At 39.4% G+C, this 25,704-nt stretch overlaps 1 protein-coding gene across 1 annotated transcript in view; it reads left to right on the forward strand.

Moving 5' to 3' along the window:
* Positions 1 to 672: 672 nt before the first annotated feature.
* Positions 673 to 25,704, forward strand: part of ARNTL (aryl hydrocarbon receptor nuclear translocator like) — a 55,892-nt gene continuing 30,860 nt past the window's right edge. The window contains exon 1 of the mRNA XM_009288837.1: positions 673 to 736. The gene's annotated coding sequence lies outside the window, so the exon portion shown is untranslated. The remainder of the gene's footprint in view (positions 737 to 25,704) is intronic.

The raw sequence follows: 25,704 nt of genomic DNA on the forward strand, positions 1-25,704 counted from the left end.
GGGACCCCCCGGCACCCGCGGCGGCGGTGTCGGTCTGTGTTCTTTAGAGCTGGGACCGGGGCGGGGAGCCGCGAGCGGAGCGGCCCCGGTACGGACTGTCTCGGCGCTGTGACAGGACCCGGAGGTGACGGGGCCGTTTCCAGCCGGCCCCGGGCCCGCTGCCGGCGCGGCAGCTCCTCCGGACCCCGAGGGCAGAGCTGGAGCCGGGGCTCCTGCTGTCGGTGCATCCTCGGCTCGGCGGAGGGAGAGGAAAGGGGCAAAACCGGGGGTCTAAGAGCTCAGTGGAGGCAATGTCGGGCTTGTTCCTCCTCCCAGGTTTGAGTTAGCCTCCTCAGGGATATGGAGGCTGAGGTAAGTCACTGAGCAGAGATGTTGGTGCCCCTTCCCCTGCAACAGGAATGGGTCCCTTCAACATCTGTCCCGTAGCTGATCCCTTGGATCTTTTTCAGTAAACCGTGTGCCTTGTGATAAAGTCTGCGTTAGGTGAGGCCCGAGGAGTGTGTGTATTGAACACCAAAATGATGGTAGTAGTTGGAAATCTCTGTGGGTTGTGACTCTGTTGTACGGAGACCAGTCCTACCTGCCGACAATTAGAGCCAACTCGCCAGTCCCACTCGGCTCGGCGGAGGGAGAGGAAAGGGGCAAAACCGGGGGTCTAAGAGCTCAGTGGAGGCAATGTCGGGCTTGTTCCTCCTCCCAGGTTTGAGTTAGCCTCCTCAGGGATATGGAGGCTGAGGTAAGTCACTGAGCAGAGATGTTGGTGCCCCTTCCCCTGCAACAGGAATGGGTCCCTTCAACATCTGTCCCGTAGCTGATCCCTTGGATCTTTTTCAGTAAACCGTGTGCCTTGTGATAAAGTCTGCGTTAGGTGAGGCCCGAGGAGTGTGTGTATTGAACACCAAAATGATGGTAGTAGTTGGAAATCTCTCTGTGGGTTGACTCTGTTGTACGGAGACCAGTCCTACCTGCCGACAATTAGAGCCAACTCGCCAGTCCCACAGCTGCGGGGTTCCTTGCTTCCTAACAGTGCAGCTCAGTTACCTCCTGAATGTTTTATGGTGAACCCTAGGGTCCTGAGGCAGTCCTCCCTACTGCTGTCACTTCTCGGGCTGTTTCTGACAGCTGTATGCGTATCTTTAATGTCAACAGGAGAATGAACGTTTTTCTTTGACAGTGAATGTAGAATACTGGGACCATTAAGGTGGCTTCCCAAGATCAGGATTTTGCGCTTGGGTAGGCAGGGGAATCAGTTTGCATTTTTAATTGCAGAGGTTTCTGTTACTCCAGTGCCTCAATTATAACAGCTTTGGAAAGATTTTAGTACTTGAAAATAACGGTGAAGAAACAAGTGGGTGTGTTCTCGTGCTTTTGAAGCAAATATGCTTACAGCAATTTTAAAGTATTTTCTTAGTATCCAAGATAGAAAGGGTCAACTGCAGAGACCTATCATTTTTTTAAACAATTTTGAATCTAATCTCTTTACAAAATTCATTCAGTCTTTAAGGAGAATTTTTTTCAAAGTGTTGGTCCTTGAACATTCAAAATAAAACTACATTTTTTTTTAATAGGTTAGTATTAAAGTACCTGTCCTGCCTGTTTAGTATATCTTTTTGTTTATCAAAAAGACTATTTGAATGGGAGCGACTGATAATACACAGGCTGCAGCTAAGTTTGTAGGGGGAAAAAAGAAAGGTTGTTTGTTTTAATTAATAGTTAATACTGTACGTGGTCTTGCAAAAGGCTGAGGATAAACTCTGCTCTTGAAAGAATGTATGTTTTGTATGCTCTAGGAATATGCAAATGTAAATAGCTATTTGAAGTGTCAGAAACTATAGACCTCTCATCTGAATATTCTAAACCAGAGTTGCCTATTAAGGGGAAAGTCTTTACTACTTCTGAGTTTTGTGGGTTTGTATTTCTCATGACCGTTCATGGTTTTTTATGCCTACTTGTAGAAATGGAGTGTGTAAAATAACCCAATAAAATATTGTGGTTATAGATTAATATTCTCTTTTATCCTGTATTCTCTTCCATGCTGCGTGATTCCATTGCCTGTCTGTGTGACAGTTGTGGTGTATGGTGCTGTGTAGCCTCAAAGTCTGTAAAAGAAGTACATGGGGAGACTGCCTAGACGAGAAAGAAGTACCACAGAGAACCTAAGGATAGCTGTTTTGTTTTGTTCTTCCCTACAAGGCCCTTTGGGGGGACACGGAGGTGTCAGTAAACTAACTTAGCTGTAGTTGGGATTCCACAAGCCAGAGCTGAGGTTAGGGCCTGCTACCAAGTCGCTGTTGCCACCTGCTACCAAGAGACCTGCTATATTTGGGGACCATTGCTAAGGATGTATTAGGAAGGTGGTGTTTGTAGGGGGAGTTTATTGGAGATTTTTTTTTTTCCTTCTTCAAATACCTGCTCTCAAAGATTCTTTTGGGAAACCAGGAATAGGAACAAGTGAACATTCATTGGATTTATTTGGCAGAGCTTAAAGTTACACATAGTTCCTTAAGACTATGTGAGACTATGATGACAAAGCTGAGACCTAATGTGATAGCGGCAGCCTGCGTGCTGCAGATGAGTAAGACCGTTTTTCAAAGTGAATTGATATCAAGCACGCTGGAAATACCAAGAGACATGTAGGTTAATTAATTTAGATGAATACAGAAGTGCTGTTTTCATGCTCAAATTCAATGTTCTAAGCTGTTTTCAGCACAGAGCCAATTGTCTGTGTGGTTACACTTTGACAGGAGGTACAGGAAAACCTGAAGGAGCGCATTGTTGTTAAGTAAAACAAAGTGAATTTGGTGCATTCCTTAGTGGCTTTCTTTTTTAGTTCTGTAACTTGTATGCTTTTTATTTTTAACCTTTATCATCAGTTTTGTCCATAGTTCTGCTTTTGAAAGAGAGCAGAAAAGTAGTAAAAAGTACCTACCTGTATCCCAAAGTATTAGAAAGTTTAAAGTTCTCTAAAGTTAGTTAAAGTTCTTCTTGACGTTGTCTTCAAGAAGAGATCTGTAAAGGCATATAATATGCAAATGATTGCAAAGAGAAGCTGAAAATAAATACTTATTTTTAAGCTTGCATAGCTTCCTTGTTCTCAGTAAATTTACAGAATGCAAAGAATACTTAAGGTTTCTCTATTTACTTTAGTACATTAAACACGGTTTGAAACTTTCATTTTTTGGCTGTCATCATACTTAAAAAACTTCAGACTAAAAATAATTGGTTTTGATAAATGTAGTAGCTGCGATGATACTGACTGGAACTCAGCACCAACTTTTGCATTTAGTTGTTGAAAGCCCTGCTTGATCAGCCCATAGAAATTAGGGTCTGTGTTTGAGAGGTGCTTGAAGATGCAAATAAGGTGTTTTGTGGCATTTTCAAAAGCAGTGAAAGAGCTTTCAATTTGGGTCTTTCAGTCTTTCTAAGAATTGCTGTAGGTTTTAGATAATGGACTAATAGTGGACTAAAAAAGTAAAGAGCAGAGGTATACTCCGCCTGTTGTGTGTGTGTGTATGTATGCATTTATATATATGTATGTGGTAGTCTTGCATTGCAGTAGTAAATATGTTCCAGGTTTAGTTAGATCAAATGCAAACTGGTGACTTTTGCACACTCCTGTGGTGTTACGTAGGTGAAACTCAAGACACTGAAACAGAACACAGAATGATGCACTTAGAAAATGAGGATGCTTTTCTTTTTAAGAGTTAGTGTATTGAGTTATTTGGAAAGCCTATTTAAGTTTTGTTTGCGTGTTTTTTTTTTTTTTTTGTGGGAGGAAGAGATCCTAGTTGTAATTATCAAATTGTTTTTATCTGTATTTAAGCACTTTGAATATTGTCAAATAACCTGGTGTGTTATTGTTATTAATTGAACTTTACATTGAATGAGGCGGATATTGAGGTGAATAGCTCGCTGGCATGAACTGCATATTGCACCTGCCTTTTTTACCTCAATTTGTTGGAAAAATGCAGTAAGGCTACTTATCCAAGGCCCAGACTTCATCTCCTTGGAAACCTGATCTTTCACCAGATGTTGAGAAATGTGATTTCTTTTTTAATCCATTCTGCAGAAGAACGCAGATCAAAACAGCCTCTTCAGGCTTTGGTAGTCTGGAATATTCATTAACTAAAAAAATAGTCTGACATTTCAGTCTTTGTCCCAAAGAAGATTGATCGTTTCTGTTGCATTTGATATTATTGCAAATTTATTTAACTGTTGCTAAAAATCCTGTAGTGGTGGTATAGTTTAATTCAATTCAAGAACTGGCTGATAATGTCTTCTTCATGTGTACAGTGCAGGACTATCTGTGTTCCCTGCCCCTTCCTCGCCTGCAAGGATTCATCTTTCTTCTCTTTGTTCAGGTCATCTTTTCTCCCTTGCAGCTGCAAAAAGGTATTTCTTAGCCAAGGCATACAGAATTTGTAACCTTTTCAGTCTCCTGCCATTTGAGAAGCTGTTATTCAACGTCTCTGATGTCAGACACACTTCTAGGTCAGCTGCTGGTGTCAGAACAACTTGTGACCCTGAGCTGAAGCCATGCTGTAGTTTAGTAGGTTGGTCTTCTGTAGGAATGGTGCCAGTAGGCTACTTAAAGAGCAAGAAATATTGTTGGCAGGATTTTAGAATGGTGAAATAACAAGCTACGTTTCTTGTGGTCTAAGTTGTTGATGTTCTCTACTAAATTTAAAGAAACCCATTCGTATGAATATAAGCAGTTGAGGAAGGTGGTTGTAGTTTTCATGTTTGTTTTGACAATATTTTCCTTGCAAATGTTAGTAGGCTCTATTTTCCACAGGTACAAGGCAATTTAGTGGCACCTTGTGTAAAGGAAGCAGCAAGCATATTGCTAAATCCTTAACAGTCCTTACTTGGTCTGGCTGTGATGGAAATACATCTTCCAATGTGCAGTTGCTGTAACACTGGGAAGGTTATGTTTGGCAATTCCTAAGCAGTGTGTATTGGCATCATGTCTCTCAAATCACTTTAATAGGAAGGTATTTTATAGTAAGTCATATATGCTTATTCAGTTGTAGCCGTTTGCTTTAATTCCTTTCTGTGTCAGCTAAAAATAAGTTAATGGAATCCATGTATTTTAAAGATTGGATGTGGTCTTGATACAAGACGACTCAGAAAACTCTAAAGTTAGTCTTACCGATTTGGGATTGATGTAGGTTTTGGAGGGAGAATGAAATAAGACTATCAGAGAACTCATAAATGAGTATTATTCTTGAGCTGAAGTTCTTTTTACCTTGGAAACTTCCTTAAAGTGGCTTTCCTTTTCTAGTTTGTCTAACAAAAAAGGACAAGATCTGAAAGACTTCGGTAGAAATTGCTAAATAATGCTGTACTGCAGAAAAGTTACTTCCTAGAAAAAACACGAGAAAATAAAACTAATACATTTTTAACTTTTTTTTTTTGAAGCATGTTTTTTCTGTCTTTAAAACTGTTAGTTTTATAGTTTCCTTGAACTGGTTTGGCTGGTTTGGGGTTTTTTTCCTTGAATTGTTATGACTTGATTTCTCTTTGTTATCTGTGGATTTTTCTTAGAGTGTTACGAAATTTAGGACTTCTGTTCCAATTTGAAGCAAAACTATATAGTTTAAAGTAATAAAACTTTTAGTAAAACTATATAGTAAAAAGTAATAAAACTTTTATCCTTTGTTGCATGTATGCATTGTAGTTGTGTTGAGAGTGACAGCAAAATGGCTTTGATTCGAGTTCTACTTCTATTTCTACCCTTCACTCAAGGAACTCTGATAATTGTATTTTAACTCCCCCTGAGATTTGGGCTTTATGCTGCAGTTTGGCTACCGGCATATTAGTTTTAGTATAACCTTTTAAAATAGTATTTAATTTGCCCGTAGACTTGAATGGCCTAATCATTTTTCAGGGATAAATTCTGGGGTCCAGAATGCATTGCAAAAAAATCAGATGTTAGTCTTTGAGGTTTATGTTAGAATGTGTTTTCTGACCTTGTCTTGACCGTGTTGGGTTTTCCAGTTTGCAGTTCTAGAATTGTTGACTGAGAAACAGGACGCCTATTTATTCCTCTGTTCCCTTTCCCAATATGTTTTGTTGCCAAGCCATTTCATGTAAACTTTGAATTTGCGTTTACAAATTGGTTTGTTATAGATTAATTCACTGAGTGAAGGGAAAAAAGTCAGTGTTAACATTGTGCTGTCAACATACTTAAGAATATTTTTGTGTTATACTCGGGATATGGCCCAAACTAATAAATCCAGAAACTTACTTAAGTTTGACCTTAGAAGGCTCTGGTATCTAGATTTTTTTAATTTTTTTTTTTCCCTTAATGATCTGATAAAGCCTCAGAACATTAGGCAAACTTGCTGTCCTAGAGTAACATTATACTGTGGTTTTAATCTATACCCAGTTTATTATGGCTTTGTGAGTGTTGAAAAGTCTTCATCACCTTAATTTTTAAAATCTAAGTGAAGTTTTATGATGTTAGATGCTGTAAAAAATTTACATTTACAGAACTTTTATTTCAATTAATAGTTTTTACATCATATTTAAGTTTTAGTGATCTTATGTGAAATTAGGAAATTTTAAATGATGTCTGTTATAGCCCTTCATTCTCACAGTGCCACTTTTAGTGAAAAATCATGTGTGAAGAGAGGTTATGCATTAACTTGGAAGTTTTTTATTACAAATAGTGTAGTTTCTCCTTTTTTTTTTTTTTATTTATCCTATTTCTCTTATTTGAAAATATTCTTTTGCTGCAATGACCAAACTAGCCACTGAACATTACCATTTATTTTAGAAACCTGTCAAGTCAGTTCAGTGATTTCTTAGAGGGACTTGTCACATAAAAACATTAAAGTTGCTGGAAGTGCTCTCCAATCGTTAAAAGAATAATCTGTTCAAAATGTTGTCAAATGCTTGTCACGCAGGTTGGGTCCAAATTCTAGAAGTTCTAGAAGTTATTTGTATTTTAGAAATATAAGGCCAGCAATTGGATATTCCTATTTTTAATAGGAAGGGAGAAATAAGAGCAATGGGTTTATGCTGGAATTTTCTGTTTCACCTCTGTTAGAAATTCTAGGGCTTTTATATAATCCCCCCCCATCTGAGACATATGCAACTTGGTCAGCTTCTCTGGCCTAGGAACAGCCTGAAGAAAGATGGGTATTTCCCTATTATCGCATTTAAAAATCTAGTTCAGTCTGTTTAAGATATCCCAGCTGGCGGTAAGAGTTCTCAATTACTGTATTTGGCATTATTTGTTGAATGAAGTAATTCCTGTCCTAATTTATCTGACCGGACCGTGAGACTCTTCCATAGCAAATGCCTGCTTTATTTTCTTAGCTGGAGTAGCTTTTTATTCATCTTACTCTAATGCTGTTGTCATCATCAAGAATAAGATGATGAGGGGAAAAAAAAATAGAGGAGAATATTACAGCAGTCGGCTGTTGTAGAAGCTGATGTTTCTACATTCCCATTCCTGGTAGAGATTATCAATTTACCAGCTCAGAGCAAATTTTAACAATTGTATACAGCTGATGCCACCGTGTGAGTTTTTTGACTGTGTCCTTTATATATATGTTCCTCCCAAGAATTCTAGTCTGACTGACGAATTTTTGCAGACTTTCAAGGACCTGTGTGGGTAATGCCACTGTCACCAGCGCTGTGCTCAGGTAACTTGGACAGGACAAAAAGCAAAAACCTATGGCCAAAAAGAATTCTTTGTTTTTGGTGCCCAGCAGTTTGTCCTATAGTGACACATGAATCCTTTGCAAGGATGTACTTGGGCAGTAGTTTTGATGATCATTTGAACTAGATTGCTATGGACAAAATAGCTCCCATCAACACTTCAACTCCTTCCTGGCTAACCATTTCTATCCATGTATCTTGTCCCTCTGCTCAGTGCTGGCATATGTGTTTGGGCAGAGGTACTGGACTGTGGAGTCTGCTGTGGTTCAAGGATAACTTTTTTCCTCCCCGTAGACTGATTTGAGATTACTCGGTTCACTGAGACCATACACCTTGTGGCTTCATAAACATTTGCGCTTTTGTAGGTTAGGAAACAGCACACTTCACGAAATGAGTAGTCCTGAAGGAGAGGTGGGAGAGGCAGTAAGTGTGAAGAGTGCTGTTTTAAATATGTTACATTGCAACCTTGACGTGGAAGAAGAGGATTTATGGTAGAATATTTTTTGATTAAGCTGTGTTGGGACATTTCTTTCATAAATCTACATAAAAATTTGAAAAAAAAAAAATCTGGTTTTGATACTGATACCCAGAAGCCAGAAAAATAATCAACTTTTTACTTTCATCTCTGGAGCTACACAATGGAGGTTTTCACTGTTTTTGTGCCATTTTAAAAATTCTTTTTCATAACAAGAAATAGTAACTCAGCTAGACCTCTGACTCTTCCCTTTCCCCTTACTGGCCCATGTGCTTCTGGGTTTCCAGATCAACAAATATAGAAGTGTTTCAGATACACAAATCTCTCAGGAGCTCATTCACCACGATCACTTGACTTTACCGGAGCTGAACGCTCACACGTCCAAGTTGTTGTCAAACTGATAATTTATCTAAAAATGGCAGAGACCCAGCAATGTCTCCAGTTAGGCTTGCCAGGAAATCTGGAGGAAATGGAATATAGGAAGGAGACTAAAAGGAAGAAAATTTTCTTTTCCACCAAGACAATACATGGTTTGGACTTCAGTCCACTAATTGCACACACCTCTGCTCCCTTTCGGGGAGGGGAGCTGTCTGTTTCAAAAAAAACCCCAAAACCTTGAACTGCTGTTTAAGAATGATTCTCTAACTTGGCCTAGATCTCATCTTGCTGTCAGTTTGTCTACATATTCTGTTTTCTGGAAGAAAAACACTCTAAAACCTAATCAGGCTTCCCTTTAGAGAAATATTGGCACCTTAGTTTGTTCTTGATGTTCTTATCAAATAGCCGTTCAGGAGAATTGTCCTTGTGTTCAGTGACGTGAAAATCTGTTTTCTGTATGGGTGTGATGTACACTTTTTAAAAAGATTTAGTAAAACTTTTGAACTTAATTTGGAATATAAATAGAAAGTAAGGAAGGGTTTAAGTCAGCAGATAACAGGAGATTGATTTCGTGTCTTCTACTTAAAATGAATTAATTACTTTTTTTTCCCCTAGAGCATATGAACACTAGTAAGGACCAAATAGTTGCACATCTCAGAAGCAGGACAAAAAAAAAATCCTTCGTGCAACAAAAAAGTGAGGGAAAAGTGCCTATTTGGTATCTCATTAGAGATAGTTAGCACTGTAGTATATCGGTGATCTTCTGTCTCTAGGTGAACTGGTTATTATCCAGCCTTACAAGACTTTTGAGGTTCCTTTAAATGCTTAGGTTAGTCTAGCAGAGTTCCGAGCGCTTTTTAGGCAAAATTAATCTGCTTTTTAGAACAAGATTTGCTCAGGCAAGTAGTTAATCCATGGATTCGTTCATGGTGTGCTGTAAAACTTGTGTAATCTACTTCCATTGGCACAGCTTTCAGATGCATACTTCTTATTTTTTAAAATGAATATTTTGTCAGTCATCTGACTTGTCTTCACTTATTTTTTAAATATTTTGTCAGTCATCTGACTTGTCTTCTAGTTTTAGGGTATTTCTGTGGCTTGCTAGTTCCCTGTAGCCCTAAACATGCTGGAATGATGGTGTCCCCTGACAAACCTGGGAAAGTACTGGTTTCTGGTATCTGTCAGTGAAACCTATTTTTCCATTGTTCTGTGACTTTGGGAAACGTGGTAACTGGTCTCTGACTTTATTTACCAGAAAAAAAATTATTTTTTCCCCCCCTTAAAGTTGCCTCTGTGTGGCTTTTTGTTATCCTTTTGTCTCAGTTCTGAGTGCCTTGTTTGCTTTTGTGTGTGTTGTGGCGATGGTGATGATTTGGAATGATACTGTGTTGGCAACCAGGTCAGAGAATTATATTGGTACAAGTTCTCAGGTTTGTCTATAGAAGGGGCTGGCGAGTGGATTTCAGACAATTTCGGGAAGCAGAAAAAGGAACTTTCCTGGCCTTCCAACGCCTGGAAGAACCTTGATGGACTAGCAGGTTTCTACTTAAAGAAGAAACATTAGGGATAAACACGGTTAACTTTAATTTCTCTTTCTAGCAAACCTAATTGCATGTTGTAGTGAAGTACCATAGTTTTCAAATACAGCACAACATATCCCTTTTAACTCCTCCCTATGATGTAATTTGGCTGAGTCTTTGTTTGGCAACAGCATGCAAGTTTCTCTTCAATCATTCTTTATGGTGTAGTTCTGTATTTTCCACTCATCCTTCCAAAAGTATACTCATCAGAATCATTTCCACATGTGACTAATCATTGTCTTCCACTCTTCAAAGGGGTGGTCAGTTAGTTCCTGCTGCCTTCCTGTATTGTTGTGTTTGCTTATCTTCATAGTTTTCACATTCCTACTTCTCAGTCTGTAAACATCAGTCATCTCAGTACAATTATATTTTGATTTTTTTATGTACCATTCTAATACAGAACAATGTTTCTTAAACCTAACTTACCTGGATGTTGAATAGCATTCATACAGGTTCTTTCTTGACTGTGCTCCTACGTGTTGGAGATTGATTTGTTTTAACTCGGGTGTTGATAAAAGAGCCTCCTATAAAAGGAGTAAATTTATTCAAAGCAGCAGCTCACCAAAAAAAACCCAAACCACTTTTCAGGCTGTTCCTTGAATGTTTCTATTGCACTGGAGGCTTTGTAGGCTTATTCTTGCTATAATATCCCTATAGAAGTTAACCTGTGTGTTCTCATGTTCAGGTGTGTGTTTGGTAGGTAAGTTATATGTACACTTACTGTCGAGCTCATCATCTCTCCCCCTCCTTTGTACAATGCTGGTACTTGTTTGACTCCCTGAATCACCTTACTGTGATCTACTCAGACTTGTAGCTTTTTTAAAAATTGTTTTTTGGCAGGATTAGTTTTAATCCATTTTGGATCTCTGAACAGTTCACTGTGTAAGTGCCAATGCTATATGGGAGTACACAGCTGGAAGATGAAGCTAGGAGGTTAACAACTTTTGCAGTCACACTTCAGTTACAAAGGGTTAAATGTTTAGATTTGCAACTTCTCATCTAATAAAAAAATGTAAGAACTCTGTAACATGAATCTCCCAAAGAGAGATCTGTGCTGCACTGTAAAAATCCATGTAGCCCCATATTAAATAAACTAGCTAACTGATTCATACAGTTACTGTTTGTGATCTAAGCAAGGATTAGTCAGTAGCACTGTTTCTGGCAATTTCTACTTGGCTTTGTCCCTGATGTTGCACTAGTAGGGATCTGTATCAGTTATATGATGGCAGGAGAGATTCTTACTGGTGAGAGAGCCAAGTGGTGCAGATTGGTCTGTTTAGTTATCACTCCAACAGCCTATGTGGCTTGATAAGATCTTGCTTAAGAAATATATGTGCCATTTCTAACTAGCTGCCAAACAGTCATATATCTGTATATCACACCTATAAGATGAAGGTTTGAAGTGGCTGAGGGTGGGAGGATGTTACTGATGGGCAGTTCCCAGTGCAGCGTTACAGAGAAGTGGACAAATGATTTTTTTTTTTTCTTTGGTAAACAAGGATATCAAGCTGGATACAAAAGTAGTTTCTATGTATGATGTTAATTATGTCATAATTTTAATACTTTCCTGTACTTCATAAAGTGTTTATAGAAAACTGAAAAGAGTTCAAGGGATGAACTGTGTTTTGCAAACACAACCTTACAGTGGGAGATCAAACAAATGCAGCTAAACTTAGTTAAAGGAGGAAAAAGCAATTCACTTAATTGATCCTTCAGTTAATGACCTGATGAGGTTACCTGGTAGGAGAAAATGAAATGAGGTTTAGTAGCTGACAGGTGACCTACTCAAATTCAGACTAGAAAAGTTGGAAGATTTGAACGAGAGGAACTAAGCTTTGGAACAGAAAAGATAGGAGGAGGGTAATAGTCTTGCAACATTATCAGTTCATCCAGGATATCTTTCTAAAATAAACTTTGGCCTGAATTACAGCATATCAGTTTGTTGTATAAAACAGTAGATGAAGTTGCCTCCTATTGCAGAGGAGACCAGAATACACGATCGTATGAGGGAACAAATCTGAATGAATCTGGTATCAGTATTAAGATAAAACTTTCGTACTTTTTCTCTACACTGCAACGTGCTTGAGTAGAAGGAAGCTGAGGGGGATGCAGCTTTAATCAGACTGTGAAGGAGAGGGCGGGCCAGAAAAACTTGTAGCAGAGAGGAGGGGACCATCTATAAAGACTCTTGCAACCTTTCTTCAAAACAACTTAAAAGTTAAAAGGTTAAAAATACTACTGGGGATTCTCATATTGTTATTCTGTAAGGCATAGATAAAATGTAATATCTAAGAGTTTTGTTCAGCAATACTAAAAAGCAAAGCAAACCTCCCCTTCGATCTGTAATCTTACTAATTAAGGGGAGCAAAATACAACTTCTCTATTTTGAAATAAGAATATCAAGTTTTAATACCAATGATTTGTATAAGCACAACATTTCAAGCACTGATACTTGATGGAGGCAAAAGGGGGAGAGAGAAACTTGAGGGGTTGATGTCCATATTCAGGAAAAAAAGATGTAGTGTTTTAACATGAAGATAACTGACAAATATAAATGTCCTTTCATTAAGTTACTCAACACATATGGAAGAGGAGACAGAACCCTTGAAGACAGCTGAAGGGGCTTTAGCAGATATCCTTAAAAAAACATTTCAGTTGAGCACCAGATGAGCGACTGAGGCAAAAACACATACAAAAAGGGTATGTATTTCTCTAGTAAAGTCAGGGCAAAATAGTGCATGAGACTCTAGATCATGTTCTGAAGTGAACATTGCATAAAAATAGGACTCTGAAAAAAGCCAGAAATATTTATATCTAGTGATTAGTATATGATCCCCTGAAATATATGATTCTTTTCTATTCTATTCTAAGCATGTTTGTCTGGTTGGGATTTTCGCCGTGTGTTATCAGTAACAGTTTCCCTACTTTGCTGGCTCCTTTGGCCTCTTTAAAAGAGAATTGTGAGTTCTGCTGGATGATTTGAAATTTAATTTCATCCTGTAGGCAAGACTTCAGGTGAGTGGAGAACTGTGTATATGAACTGAAGTGCTTAAGCAAGGTGAACTGTGGGACACCATCCTGAGTGTTTGTTTTGGGTGGCTTGTGCCTGCAGACTTTTACATGGTTCCCTGCTCAGTGCTATTGTTTCTAGGCACTGCATAGGAATTTAGTTGTTTAAACTGGGTTTGAAATTCCACTTATGAAAGCATACACTTAATGTATAAATCTTGTTTCCTGTATTAGACTATTTTTTCTGATAAGCTAAGCTTTAAAATTGCCCTGCTAAACTCAGTGTAATTTGTACTGACTGAATTTAAATCTTCCACCTGGTGTTAAGCGGTGTTATGGTGATAACTGCAGGTTAGTTGACTTAAACCAGAGGTAACCTAGAAACGTTTATTTGAGGATGTTGTACACTTTACGCTTTCACTACGGGTATTCCATGTATGTCATTCGTGTAAGTAGAAGTTTTCCCTGAATACTTAGAAATTGAGATAATGTTCTTTTGCTAATACTGAAAGAAGGTAAGAGTGACTGTTGCATGCCATAACGAAGACCCGGTTCCTGTAGAGTCCCGTCTCGAGCAGTGGCTGTGAGTGGCTGCCTGGCAAAGAGTAAGATTAGGGCAAGCATGTGTCCTCTCATACTGGCCCACAGTTATTTTCAGCTCAGGGACTTCATGAGCCAGGTGTCGTGGTAACCCTCAGCAGAATTCCTTTCCATGAACTGGTCCTACCTCTCTTTGGAAACCACGTGAAGGTCTAGCCTTCTGTTATTTGGCAGAGAGTTTCCACAGCCTACCACCTCACGTGTGAAGAGCTGTGTTGTTTTCAACCTTTCAGCCAAGGTTTGTTTGATGTCCCTGTGACACCTGATGATTTTGTAGACCTTGGGCCTGTCAATTTTCTAAGCTGAAGAGTACTAGCTTACTTCATTGTTCCTTATACAGAACTCATTGCCTGTCTTGTTCCACTGAGTGAAACTGGAAAGTTTTCCATTTTCTAATAAATTTAATTGCTGTGGATTTGTTGGATGATATCCAAGTCATCCTCTGTACTGTTCAGGAGCTGTAAATAATTATGAGCATTTGTAAGTGGTAATGAAGAGACTGCATTATTAATATTTGGCACAAGGCTGCTACTTGCGGAAATAAGATCATCTAAACCTACTTAAACTTTTTGTGGAGGAATGTGAACTGTCTAGTGATCCTTCCTGGGTCCTTTGGGATCGGACTGCGTAGGTCGTGGAATGTTCTCTTTCGGAATAAAACAATGGGTTGGAAAAACTTCTGCTTGCAACTGTTAGTCAGATGTCCCTTTGCTCTGTATTGTATCCCCTCTTCATTTGGAGGGGGAGGGGGTTGTGCATGGGTGGATCTTTGATCCAAGCAAAAGCAATCATGGAAAAAAAAAAACAACCCCAAATGCAGCCTTCAGTTTTACCAAGAGTCATTTTGTGGTGCGTGTGGCTGTGTTTTGTTTTGGGTTTTTTTCTGAGCAAGTTTTCTTTCTCTTTTGCCCATGTTTGGTGTTAGCAGGATTTTTTTATCTGTTTTTTTCTGTGGATGACACACTGTTCTTACCCACTTGCTATATTTTCTTTTTTTTTTTTTAAACAGTCAAGAAGTCTGCATAGCATAAGGATCCTATTAAGTGAATTGCTGGTGTTCCCTGATCATTGCTCTGCCTTTATTAAGGGCTGTCTTGATTTGGTAATGTGAGTCTTTGTTCTAAATACAACAGCAATTTTAAAACACTTTTTCAGTTTGAGTTGTAATGTAAAAGTATGCATTCAAACTTGACTGTTGATTTAAATTAGAAATCATAGATTTAAAACCTGCCTGGAAAAAAGCAAGTCTGAGGCTTGCCTCCAGATGTATCTCTGGCAGCTGAATGTCACAAGTTTGGAAATTTAGTGGTTCAACATCAGCCTTAATGTATAGACGCACAAAAAAAAAATGTTTCATCAGCCATTTCTGTAAAGGGCTTTCCTATTGCTGTAGGCCTTTCTCAAGAAAATAACGCTTATACTCCCACTGAAGCAATAAATACAGAGTAGATAGGAATGCTCCTCTACTGTGCCTATATATTCATAACTTGTTGTTCACAAAAGAACAAAATCCTGAGCAGAGAAAATGTCACAGTGCAGGTGTGGATCAGTAGAAAGGTTTCAGCACACCTTGCCTTGCTCAAACCACGCAGGGATTTGCATGTTGAAAACAAATCCTGCTGGAGCACTGTGAATACGCTGAAAGTGCAGTTAAGGGATATAACAGGGATATTTTAACCACTCACTGCCATTGAAAGGGACAGTTCTGCCCCTTCTCTTCTTCTCACATGTCTCGCCCCCTTGCTTTGCGCTGGTTCTGGGTATCATCTGACCTTTCAGTAAGACAGTTGAGCTTGCTAACCCACAAGAAGACGCTGCCTGCCAACAAATTATTATTCAGCCTGATGAGCAGACTGATTCGACACACTGTACAGACAGGCTCTGGGGACTGTATAAAGTCTGTGCTGGAGTACTGGAAGGGACTCACATGTCTCGCCCCCTTGCTTTGTGCTGGTTCTGGGTATCATCTGACCTTTCAGTAAGACAGTTGAGCTTGCTAACCCCCCAGAAGACTGTGCTTTCTGTCAAGTTATTATTCAGCCTGATGAGCAGACTGATTCGACACACTGTACAGACAGGCTCTGGGGACTGTATAAAGTCTGTGCTGGAGTACTGGAAGGGAAATCTGGGCGAAGGGTGACAAGGAAGAGAAGAAAAAAGGGAGTGAAGCTGCCCCTTTGATGGCACAAAGATGTTATGTCAGCTGTTCTGTGGAACTTTGCTGTGAGGTGTTCAACCGTATCTCGTGCTTATCCTGAGCTAGACAAATACGACTTTTTCCAAGCCATATACCTATTATTGAGGTACTTATCACTCTGGACATGAATGTAAAAGAGAGGAAATATTCTGCATGGTTCCTTCCTAAATTATGACTTGATTTGCTCCACCAAGTCTTACTTTGAATTTACTGTGATTTACAAAGCCTCAGAAGCAAAAATTGCCTGGATGCTGGCTTCAGTGAAGTGCACATTGTAGGGTATATGGGGCTCACCTTGTAGATGTGTCACATTGCACAGAAATTCGAGTTTATCCAAGTAAGAGAGAAGGAAACGTAACTAGTAGCTAGTGCTGTGGCAGAAGAAGCCAAGAGTATGTCACTTACGCATTCAGTATATAGTATGATGACACATCTAACTTTGCTTTTAATGTCCTGTTAAAGGACTTGCTTTTAATTGTCATTTTGGTTTCAGTCACTTGAAACTGGTGAAAGTGAGATGTGAGACTGGAAGAAGCTGTCCTGCAGTCATGCTTGCCTTATCCTGTGGCAGTACTAAGCATGACTTGTTGGTTGGGCAGCTGAATGGATAGTTTTCAGCTATAGCAATTCTCATAATGCACTGTATCAATATTAGTGCTGGCCCTAGGGGAGTGTTGGGAACTTGCCCTACTTCTCAGTGTTCACTATTGCTGCAGTTCCTAACTGCTTTATGTGAATCTCTCTGAAGAGCAGAGTATTGGATAATGCCACAGTATGAGCTGTCATAACTCTGAAATGCTGCCTTTCTCAGTGTTAGCAGCAGATCACTCATTTAAAAAACAGGATTTCAGGAATGGGGGAGGTATTATTTCTGAAGCATTGAACAAGACTGAAAATGGCACGTGTATCTTTTTTTGATGTTTGTTTCTTTGCATGTTTTACGGAAAACATGCAAGTGCTGAATTGTCACAGTGTCTCAGTTTTCAGTAGTTTGATTTGGATTTAACTGGCAAATGGTGTGACTTCAGGAAACCAAACTGCTGAGCTTGCTTATGTTAGTGTTTATTGTTGCTCCACATATATCAAGGGGACTCCAGGTGCAGAGACAAGTAGCTAAGGCTATTTGCATGAGTGTGTGTGGGGAGGGGTTATCTTCTTAAAACTGGAAGTTTGTAAATAATTTTAAGTTGTAAATTTCTCCATTTCCACACATAAACTTTGTTAACACATACAGTAGCTATGCCATCATTGTATGTTCTTCTGCAGCTTTTTTTTTTAGCAGACTACCTACTCATATACTTAATGAAAAGCTGTGATGCTTTCCTATCTAAAAACCAGTGGTATAGTGGGAGAACAAAAATGAAGTTGAGCCTCTAATATAGTGCTGAGAGAGTCTGAAGGAAGAAATATTGATGGTCATATGGATGTGATGCATATGTGTTTGACAGCTGATTTTGTGTAAAGTTAAGTCAAAAAGAGCTTTTAAGAAATCAGTGGGGAAAAATGAACCTCTCAGGGGTATGTGTGCTAGAGGATACAGTAGAGAGGCAGCCGAGTGGGGAATACCCCAGCTTGGTTCCAGGCAGGCTGAGAATATCTTCCTTTTCCCAAGGCTTACTTTAGGATCCAAGGGGAACTGACAGCCTGTCAACTTTTCTTTGTCAGGCTGGCAGAGTGCTGAGAGCAAGGGACGGCTTCTTCCAGCCAGAGATGGAATTTAGCAGGACCAGAGGGAGTGTGTAAAAACTTATACCTGGAAGTATAAGCTATAAATATAACCACCTGTGTCTGCACTCCTTTTTGTGATATTTTTGCCCTTTTGTTTCTGTGCTTTGTTCCCTGAAGGTATAAACTCTTCAGTTGTAGTTTGTTTGGCAATAGATCTCTGAATGAAAGGTCTCGCATGCCAAATGCATTTGGGTTTGTTGTAGTAATAATGTGAATAGAAAACAGAATCAACTGTATGCAGTATGTTTAACAGTATTTGGACCAGGTGATTCAACCCAAAGGAAAATGCAGGAAACTAGGTTTGTCATCTTAATAAATGTACTTCAGAGACTAAAAGAAGTGTGTAGTGGTTCAACCTATTAAACTGAAAAATGGCTAACATCCCTGAATGCATAAACTTTAAAGGTCAAGTGAGGAAATATTACTTAGGTAGTATTAGTCATGCTAGAGCTTGAATGTGTTGTCTAGTTTTGATGCCTACAGTTCTCCAGTATGAGGAGGGGAGAAGAAAATGAAAACCTGACAAAAGCACAGAAAGATTTGGTGACTGGAAGCTGGAGTAACTAATGGAGTACTAAAATAGTGCTTTGCCAGTGAGAAGAGTGGATTGAGTTAAAGCTTGTTCTCATTTGAAGTCTTTAAATCAAGACATCCTATTGCAAGTTGTATTAAAGCACAAGTAGTCGTTATACGCTTGAGGAATAAATCCTAGAATGGGTTCCATGGTGTGCCAAATTACTGATCGGACTGGATAAGTGTTAGAGTGGGGTCTGACACACAGCTTCTACCTTTGAAATACGTGAGAAAGTGTTTTGCTAGACTGGTATTTCATATGGATGCCTTTGAGAAGGCACATTTCTTAGAACTTCTTGTGAGAGAATTTTGCCTTCATTGAAAGACAATTTTGGAGATTATGAACTACAGGAAGACTATTTGCCAAATTGTTGAGGATACAGGAGCTTCACTTAGCTACAGTAAGGAAATTAAACTTGCCCAGAGCATATCATGGTCATAATACTTACAATGAACAGTTAGGCTTTGGGACATTTATTCATAAGCTCTAAATTAGAAGATGTATATTTAACTGCATGAAACTTAGCTTGTTCTGTTTGGGTAATTGAAGGGTGAAGATAGCTTTAAAACTTTTTATCCAAAGCATCTGTCTGCTGTGAACTAGTGCTCATATTTAGGAGTCAGATGAAATCTTGGAACAGAAAGCTGCATCTTTTGGACCAAGTGCAAAAGGTAGGCATCCCCAGTTGTGAGTTAAAGATGCATTGATTTGTAAATTCCCACTCTGTGTGTAAACAGGAGGAGTGAGTTAAGTAGCTTACCTACTTGTTATCTTGTATGCTTCTCCTGCTCTGGAAATGTCAGTCCAGGTTGTGTACAGTCCTCTCAAGGAAAAATTTCTAATTTCCTAAAAAATTTTTGCTTTGAAGTTGACTCTGCAGTGCAGCACAAGATAAGACATCTTATTCTGTTGACAGATCAGAAGCAATGTGTACAACGTGGGAGACTTCACAGAACCACTGCCGCCTCAACTGAGAGGGTGGTTGTTTTGTGGTTTTGTTTGTTGGGGTTTTTTTTAAGGTTTCTGATCAAAGCATGCTGGAAGTACATAAGCTACTAAAGAAGTAAACAATAACTTTGATTAGCTTTTTACTTAAAGCATATTAATGCTGGATAATTGGTTTACCCACATGGTAGGATGGTTCCCTCCGTCTTTCACACATGCCCTCACCCTTCCCACCCCCCCTCCAAATCCCTTGGATGGCTTACATTGATGAACAAGGATTGCATTCAGTAGTTGTGAAACAGTATATCCTTCACACATTGGAGGCTGGACCTGGCTTGGAAACTCAGTTTGAGAACTTCAACTAAGTTTATATTTCAGTAATTGGGGGAGTAGGTTGGTTTGTTTTTTACTTTAACTGTGTATGAGTCTGTCATTACTAAAAGAATAATTGATTTTGGTGTTAAATGAGTAGAACTAGGTATCTGGCCCAAAGGACTTAAAGTTTCTGTTGTCTATTAATTTTAAGTCTTCCCACCCTCCCCAATGTTGAAAATACAATATTTTGTTCCTTCCTACACATGCATGAAGTCTTCTGAAGGATTGGAATAAATGAATATTAAATACTACATCTTAATATAGATTTTGTGAACTTACTTTATCAGCATTTAACATTGGTGGACCCTATTTTAAAATGTAAAATATAATTATTTTGTTCTATAACTTACACTACAGAAATTCTGGGGTGCTGTGCTGAACAAAATGTCTGTAGCATTGTCTTAAAGTAAGTTGGTTTGGTTTTTTTTTTTTTAAATAATTAAAACATTTAGAATATTAATCTCAGTCCTTTTCCTACAAGCAACTGTTCTCAGAATAACTGATTTTTATTCCATTTTGCTTGTATCCATTTCCAGTTAAATCAAACTGGATGTTTTTGATCAGCAGGATCTGTTGAAATAAGGCATTTAAAGGCATGAAGGTGTGTGCTAATTTAGTGGATCTTGCATTGATAGTTATACCTGGGTGTAATTCTTTGTGTAATTTTTCCTACTCTTTGTAGGAGATCAGCTGTTATCTTACGGATTTTTGTATGACAGCTATACTTTTTTGTAAAAGCCTCCTTAAAATATCCATCTTGTTGACATTTGAGATGAAATCTGAAAATATGTTCGTAGAATACCTGTGGGGATCTCTGTGTGTCTGTAAAATGTCATAAGGCATCCAGTAAAATGTTTGCACAGCTCTGAGGCAGAATTCACTGGTTCCTGCTCTAAGTAGAGACATCTGAACTGGTTACTCTCATTCTGGCCACTGTGGCTGAGCTTAGGAATTACTTCAGCACTGATACAGTTATACTCAGTATCTAGTGATGTGAGGACCAGTACTTGTTGCTTCCAGAAGCCTGTAGAGAGGTTATCATTTGCTTCATGTGTAGGTAACAGCTGTGTTTGGTAGGTGTGCTGCAGAAATCCCTTGAAACCTGTTCTTCCAAGAAAGGCATGTCCATTTTGTTTTCCCTGTGGAAGCATTTTCTGGGAACCTAAGGAAAACGTGTATTGGAGGATTGATTACTGAAGCAGGTCAAGTTCTTTTGGTAACAGCAGCATCTTAGTACTGATTTCCAAGAGTGTGCATCACTACCTTTTCACAAGGACTTGATTAGTTTCTTTGTGATGTTTCCTTTTTATGGCTACCCAAAATGAAATACCTGAACGGGCCAATATAAGCTTACTTCAAAGAGTAAGAGCTCAAAGAGTCTAATCTTGGCTGACGAGAAGCTTATACTAGATCAAGCTTTCAATAATGATTGCAAACTAGCAAGCTTTGTTGAAACACTCTTTTAGCGGGGATTCACCGAATAAGTAGAGAGGCAAATGGTCTTGAGACGTGAGAGGAAATGATATCTCCTGTGTCTGAGGGTCAACTGGTTAGTCAGGGGGGTGCTGCTGCTGCTGATACAATCTCCAGACCCAGTGGCTGTTCTGTAGAAATGTATGCTAGACTTTTAGCTATATCACTAGAGGTATATACCAGTCCCCTACTAGGGAGAGAAATACTTCATCCATAGCAGACAGACCCCTTTCAGTCTAAACAGGTTTGATTCCTGAAATTGGCGTGGATTGGCTTTGGTTTTGTTCCAGTTTTCATTTTCTGCTGTGAAGATGGTCCATATCTCCATCTGTAAGGCCTTTCCATGGGACTGCACCAGCCTTGAAGCAAACATTTACCTGCTTCACTGAGAGAAGAACATGAGCTAGGATTTTTTGGGGTTATTAAATCTGTTCAGTTCTCTTTTGAGAACCAGCCTCTTTTCCTTTCTTTCCATGCTGTCTGAAGCTTCATACTTACAGATAATACAAAACAGGGAGGAGTGACTGATACACCACATGGGTGTGCTACCAATCAGAGGGATCTCGACAAGCCAGAGAAAAGGGTTGACAAGAACCTGATGAAGTTCGACAAAGGGAAATGCCAAGTCCTGCATCTGGAGAGGAAAAACCCAATGCCCCAGTACAGACTAGGGGCTGACCATCTGGAAAACAGCTTGGGGGTCTATGAGCCAGCCATGGTGCCTTTGCAGCAAAAAAGGCCAGCAGCCTCCTGGATTGAGTTAGAGTAGTGTTGCCAGCAGGCTGAGGGAAGCGATCCTTCCCATTTACTGACCACTGGTGAGACACTTCTGTGTTCCTGGGTCTAGTTCTGAGCTCCCCGGTGCAAGAGAAAGTTATTTTAGTTACCACTTATTCTTAGTTTTGGAGCAACAGAGAAGTCCTTTGTTAAAATAGCTGGAAGTAAAAGTTTTAAGTACTTCCCCTTTTAAGCAAGGAGAGATGGGATCTGATGCCCCTTCTTGAACTGGAAGTTTAAGTGCTCTATGAACAAGACAAAACTCAGAATATTGTCCTGTGGCTCTATTACCACTATGACAGTCTGGAAAACTCCTGTGGGGTGATGCCATGATATGACTCATTCTGTCTTTTCTCAGAGACACTAGTGATGAACAAAGCTGTTTTTGGTAGGGGAGTGCATGTGGACAGTATATTGATATATTGAGAAACTGCCTTTACATTAACTTCCTAGAGCTGAAAGCTGTTCTTTGTGCCTGTGGAGTTTTTCTTCTGTTTATTGGAGGCTTTTTTCCCTAAGTCAAAATGATTCATCTTGTAGCTTTGTGGCTGGTTTAAATTCATGGGATGCTTCCCTCCAGCCTGCTACTTTTTCCTTAGGAAAGATGAGGAGCAGCTGTTTGAACAGTAAGTCACTTGAGCAGCTGAAGGCTGTGCCTCTGCCTTCCACAGAGCAGGAGATACTTGTGCCCTGTTGTGAGGGGCTGGGTAGCAGCAGCTGCTAACATAAGAGGTGCAGGAGGCTGTTGGATCATTGCTGCTCTGTGTGTGTGGTTAAGGACAGGGTCAAAACATGAGCTACCGATGTCGCTAAGAGCTTGGGTTGGGAGGAGTTCCAAAACTCAGATGTGGATCCTAGGCTGCCAGGGTTGGCGAACATGCTGATGAGTGAGTGGTAAAAGCATGACCTCAACAAGCAAACCAGGGTAAAATCACTTCTTTGCTCCAGAGGGTGCGGTGAGATGCATCTGCATGTGAGAGGAAGCCACAGGGCTTTTTATCTTCTGGGAGTACAGAGTGTTCTTGCAAATAATGTTCGGGATTTCAGGGGGTTCAAGGAACACAAATGTGCCATTAAAACAAAACAGTATCAATATATCAGGCAAATATGAAGTATTCTGACAGCTGCTCCTTAAGTACTGAAGGAAAAGGAAAATATCACTGCTTTACTTCAAAGATTTTCCTTTGATTCATACAGAGTATTTCATAATAAAGATTCTGATGTAGGAACTGCTTGTTACTTGCAGAAGCCATGCCCGTGTGTGCCAGTATGCATCTTGAAATCATAGGGATGCTTGCAGTCCTTGTGCTGCTGAGCAGAAATTTCCCACCATTACTGAATGTGTGTGCATCTGGAGTATACATACATCTACAACACCTCTTGAAGAAATACAGATAGTGAAGATAAATAATCCTATTCCTCTGTTTCTTACTAGTTCGTACTGTGACAGTTAACTTCTGAGATGAAATACTGCTGTGAAGGGAAGTAGATGATTGCCTTTCGGTAGCTGTTTTTGGTTCAGTCATTACACATAGGGACAATGAGTATCTTTTCAATTACTTCTTAAGGAAACCGCACCACAGTATTCCTCTGTCATTGCAAAATAGTGCTTTTAAGATATGAGACACTTCTGATTCATAAAGTTATGAATTGCGTTTCTTTTAGAATAAATATGTATGTGTGTTGGAGATAGTTGGCTCTTGCCTAGGGTTAGCTGAAACTGGTGGTGCTTGTGTAAAGAGGTCTTGACTCCCAGATGGGTGCTTGGCAGACGTAGTTGACCTACTTTAGCTCTGACCTTGATTTGCTCAGAGGTGTTTATGTACTCGTGATCAGCTTTGCTGCATGATTAAGCTAGTCACGTGTCATCTAACTTTTTTTTTAAGGGATAAACAGTAAGATTTGTTTTTACTGTCTCATTAGCCTCATTGCAGGGGGTTGAGAAAGATTGAATGCAAGGGAGGGGAATCCTGAAGGAAGTAGTCCCAAACAGGCTGTGGAGAGACACTGTCATGCGATACAATGACAAAATATCATTTGATTCTCATCTACAGGAGAATTTAATCAGGAAGTGGACTACATGGCATTTTTTTCAAGTAGGTCCTTGGAGTACTTTGGCAACAGGCTGGGCATCATAAATGGAAGATTTGAACTTTGCTTATACGTACGGGTAACTTCTGCATTCCTTCTCATAGAGGATTTTTTTGAGCCATTGAACAACTAGCAGCTGGAGGCTGAAAAGATAGTAAAATATTCAATTTTTCAGAATTTTAAGAAAGCCTTGCAACAAAACATTTCTCTGAACTGTTCACTTTATTATAGTGGGGCATGCTGATTTTTGCTCTGATCATTGGGTTGACATTTTCTTAACTTTAAACCTGATTTCAAGAGAGACGCGTGATTCTTAACTCCCGTAAAGCTAAAATGTAGGGCTGTGGTTGTTAGAACTGGGATGAGCATTTGGGGCATGGTAGAGAAAGGGCTGACTTGAAAAGAAATTGAGAATTCTGTTTTTCATGTAACTTTGTTCTGCTTAAATGGTCAAGACACTTAAAATAGCTGCTTTGAAACTATCAAGTATAGACACTTGGTTATAATTTAAAATAGCACAGTTGAATGGATTCTTGTTTTTGAGAATTTTTCTATAAAACTGCTTTGAATTTTTTGTTTTGATATGAACAACAAAGCAATTTTTTTTTTTTGCATTAAAGCACACCAGTGACATGCAGTGCTCTGATTATTAAGCTAAAATGCTGACTGTTGCAGGCATTCTTAAAGGGAAAGGACTGTGTTTAAAAAAAAAAAGGATTTGTAAGTTTTCCCCTTTTTTCTTTTTTAATTCCAGCTCATCCCAACCTTCTGTCTGAGGTAGTCATAAGTGGTCCATGAAATTATATTAAGGAGTAAAATGTGAGTTCAACAAGTACGCTCACATATAGAGGTGTTCAGGAACTTTTGAAAGTTAATTGTGGGTGGTTGGGCCAGAAATTTTGGAAACTACTTGTTTCTAGTAGGTGCATTATACAGTGCTAGGGTTTTATATTAGGTTCCAAGACTGAATCATGGATGCACAGTAATTGGACGGTGTAAAAAAGTGGCATCGTAGGTAGTTTGGTGTGACAGTACTTTTATCACTGGATTCATAGGGCTTAGCCACAGGCCACACTAAGGTTAGCTATAACTTCTGCACGTCAACCGAGGTTGATGTAATGTTTTTGCATCTGAACCAAGCACAGAGAAATGGTCAGTGATTGTGGTTTAACTGGTGGCTTGTAAATTAAGCTGCAGTAATCTCATAAACCACAGTAACATAGTTGAGTTTATAGTTGTTGGACTACTTTGAGTAAGAGAGACAAAGCAGGCAGCTAGGAAAAGGCTGATACAGGAAGAAAGTAAGGCCTGATCTACAAGTAACTGTATTACTGTGAATGAAAGCCTTGTAAAATAAACTGTGGTTATGGATTCAATGGCAATTTATAATTTGACTTAAATTTGTACTGATTTAGCTTTTATCAGTGACCTTCTGGTGTCAGCTGACCTCTTAACTTGCCTGTACCGGTATGTCCACACATTCACAAATACCTGACTCCTTTTTCATTTTTGAGAAAGGACCACAGAGGAGTTGTTGGGTGAGATAGACGATGAGCCCTCAGCAGCAGTTTGGAAGCTCTGCTTCCCCCCACGGGCAGGGAAGACGACCGGCCTGGCTGAACGGGGCGCTCTTGCTGGGACTCAGGAAAAAAAGGAGAGTTTTCCACTTGTGGAAGAAGGGGCAGGCAACTCAAGAAGAGTACAGGGATCTCGTTAGGTCATGCAGAGAGGAAATGAGAAAGGCAAAAGCCCAGCTAGAACGCAATCTGGCCGCTGTCGTTAGAGACAACAAAAAATGTTTTTACAAATATATTAATGACAAGAAGAGAGC

The sequence above is a fragment of the Aptenodytes forsteri genome, unplaced genomic scaffold, assembly GCF_000699145.1.
Source record: "Aptenodytes forsteri isolate BGI_AS27 unplaced genomic scaffold, ASM69914v1 Scaffold8, whole genome shotgun sequence".
NCBI lineage: Eukaryota > Metazoa > Chordata > Aves > Sphenisciformes > Spheniscidae > Aptenodytes > Aptenodytes forsteri.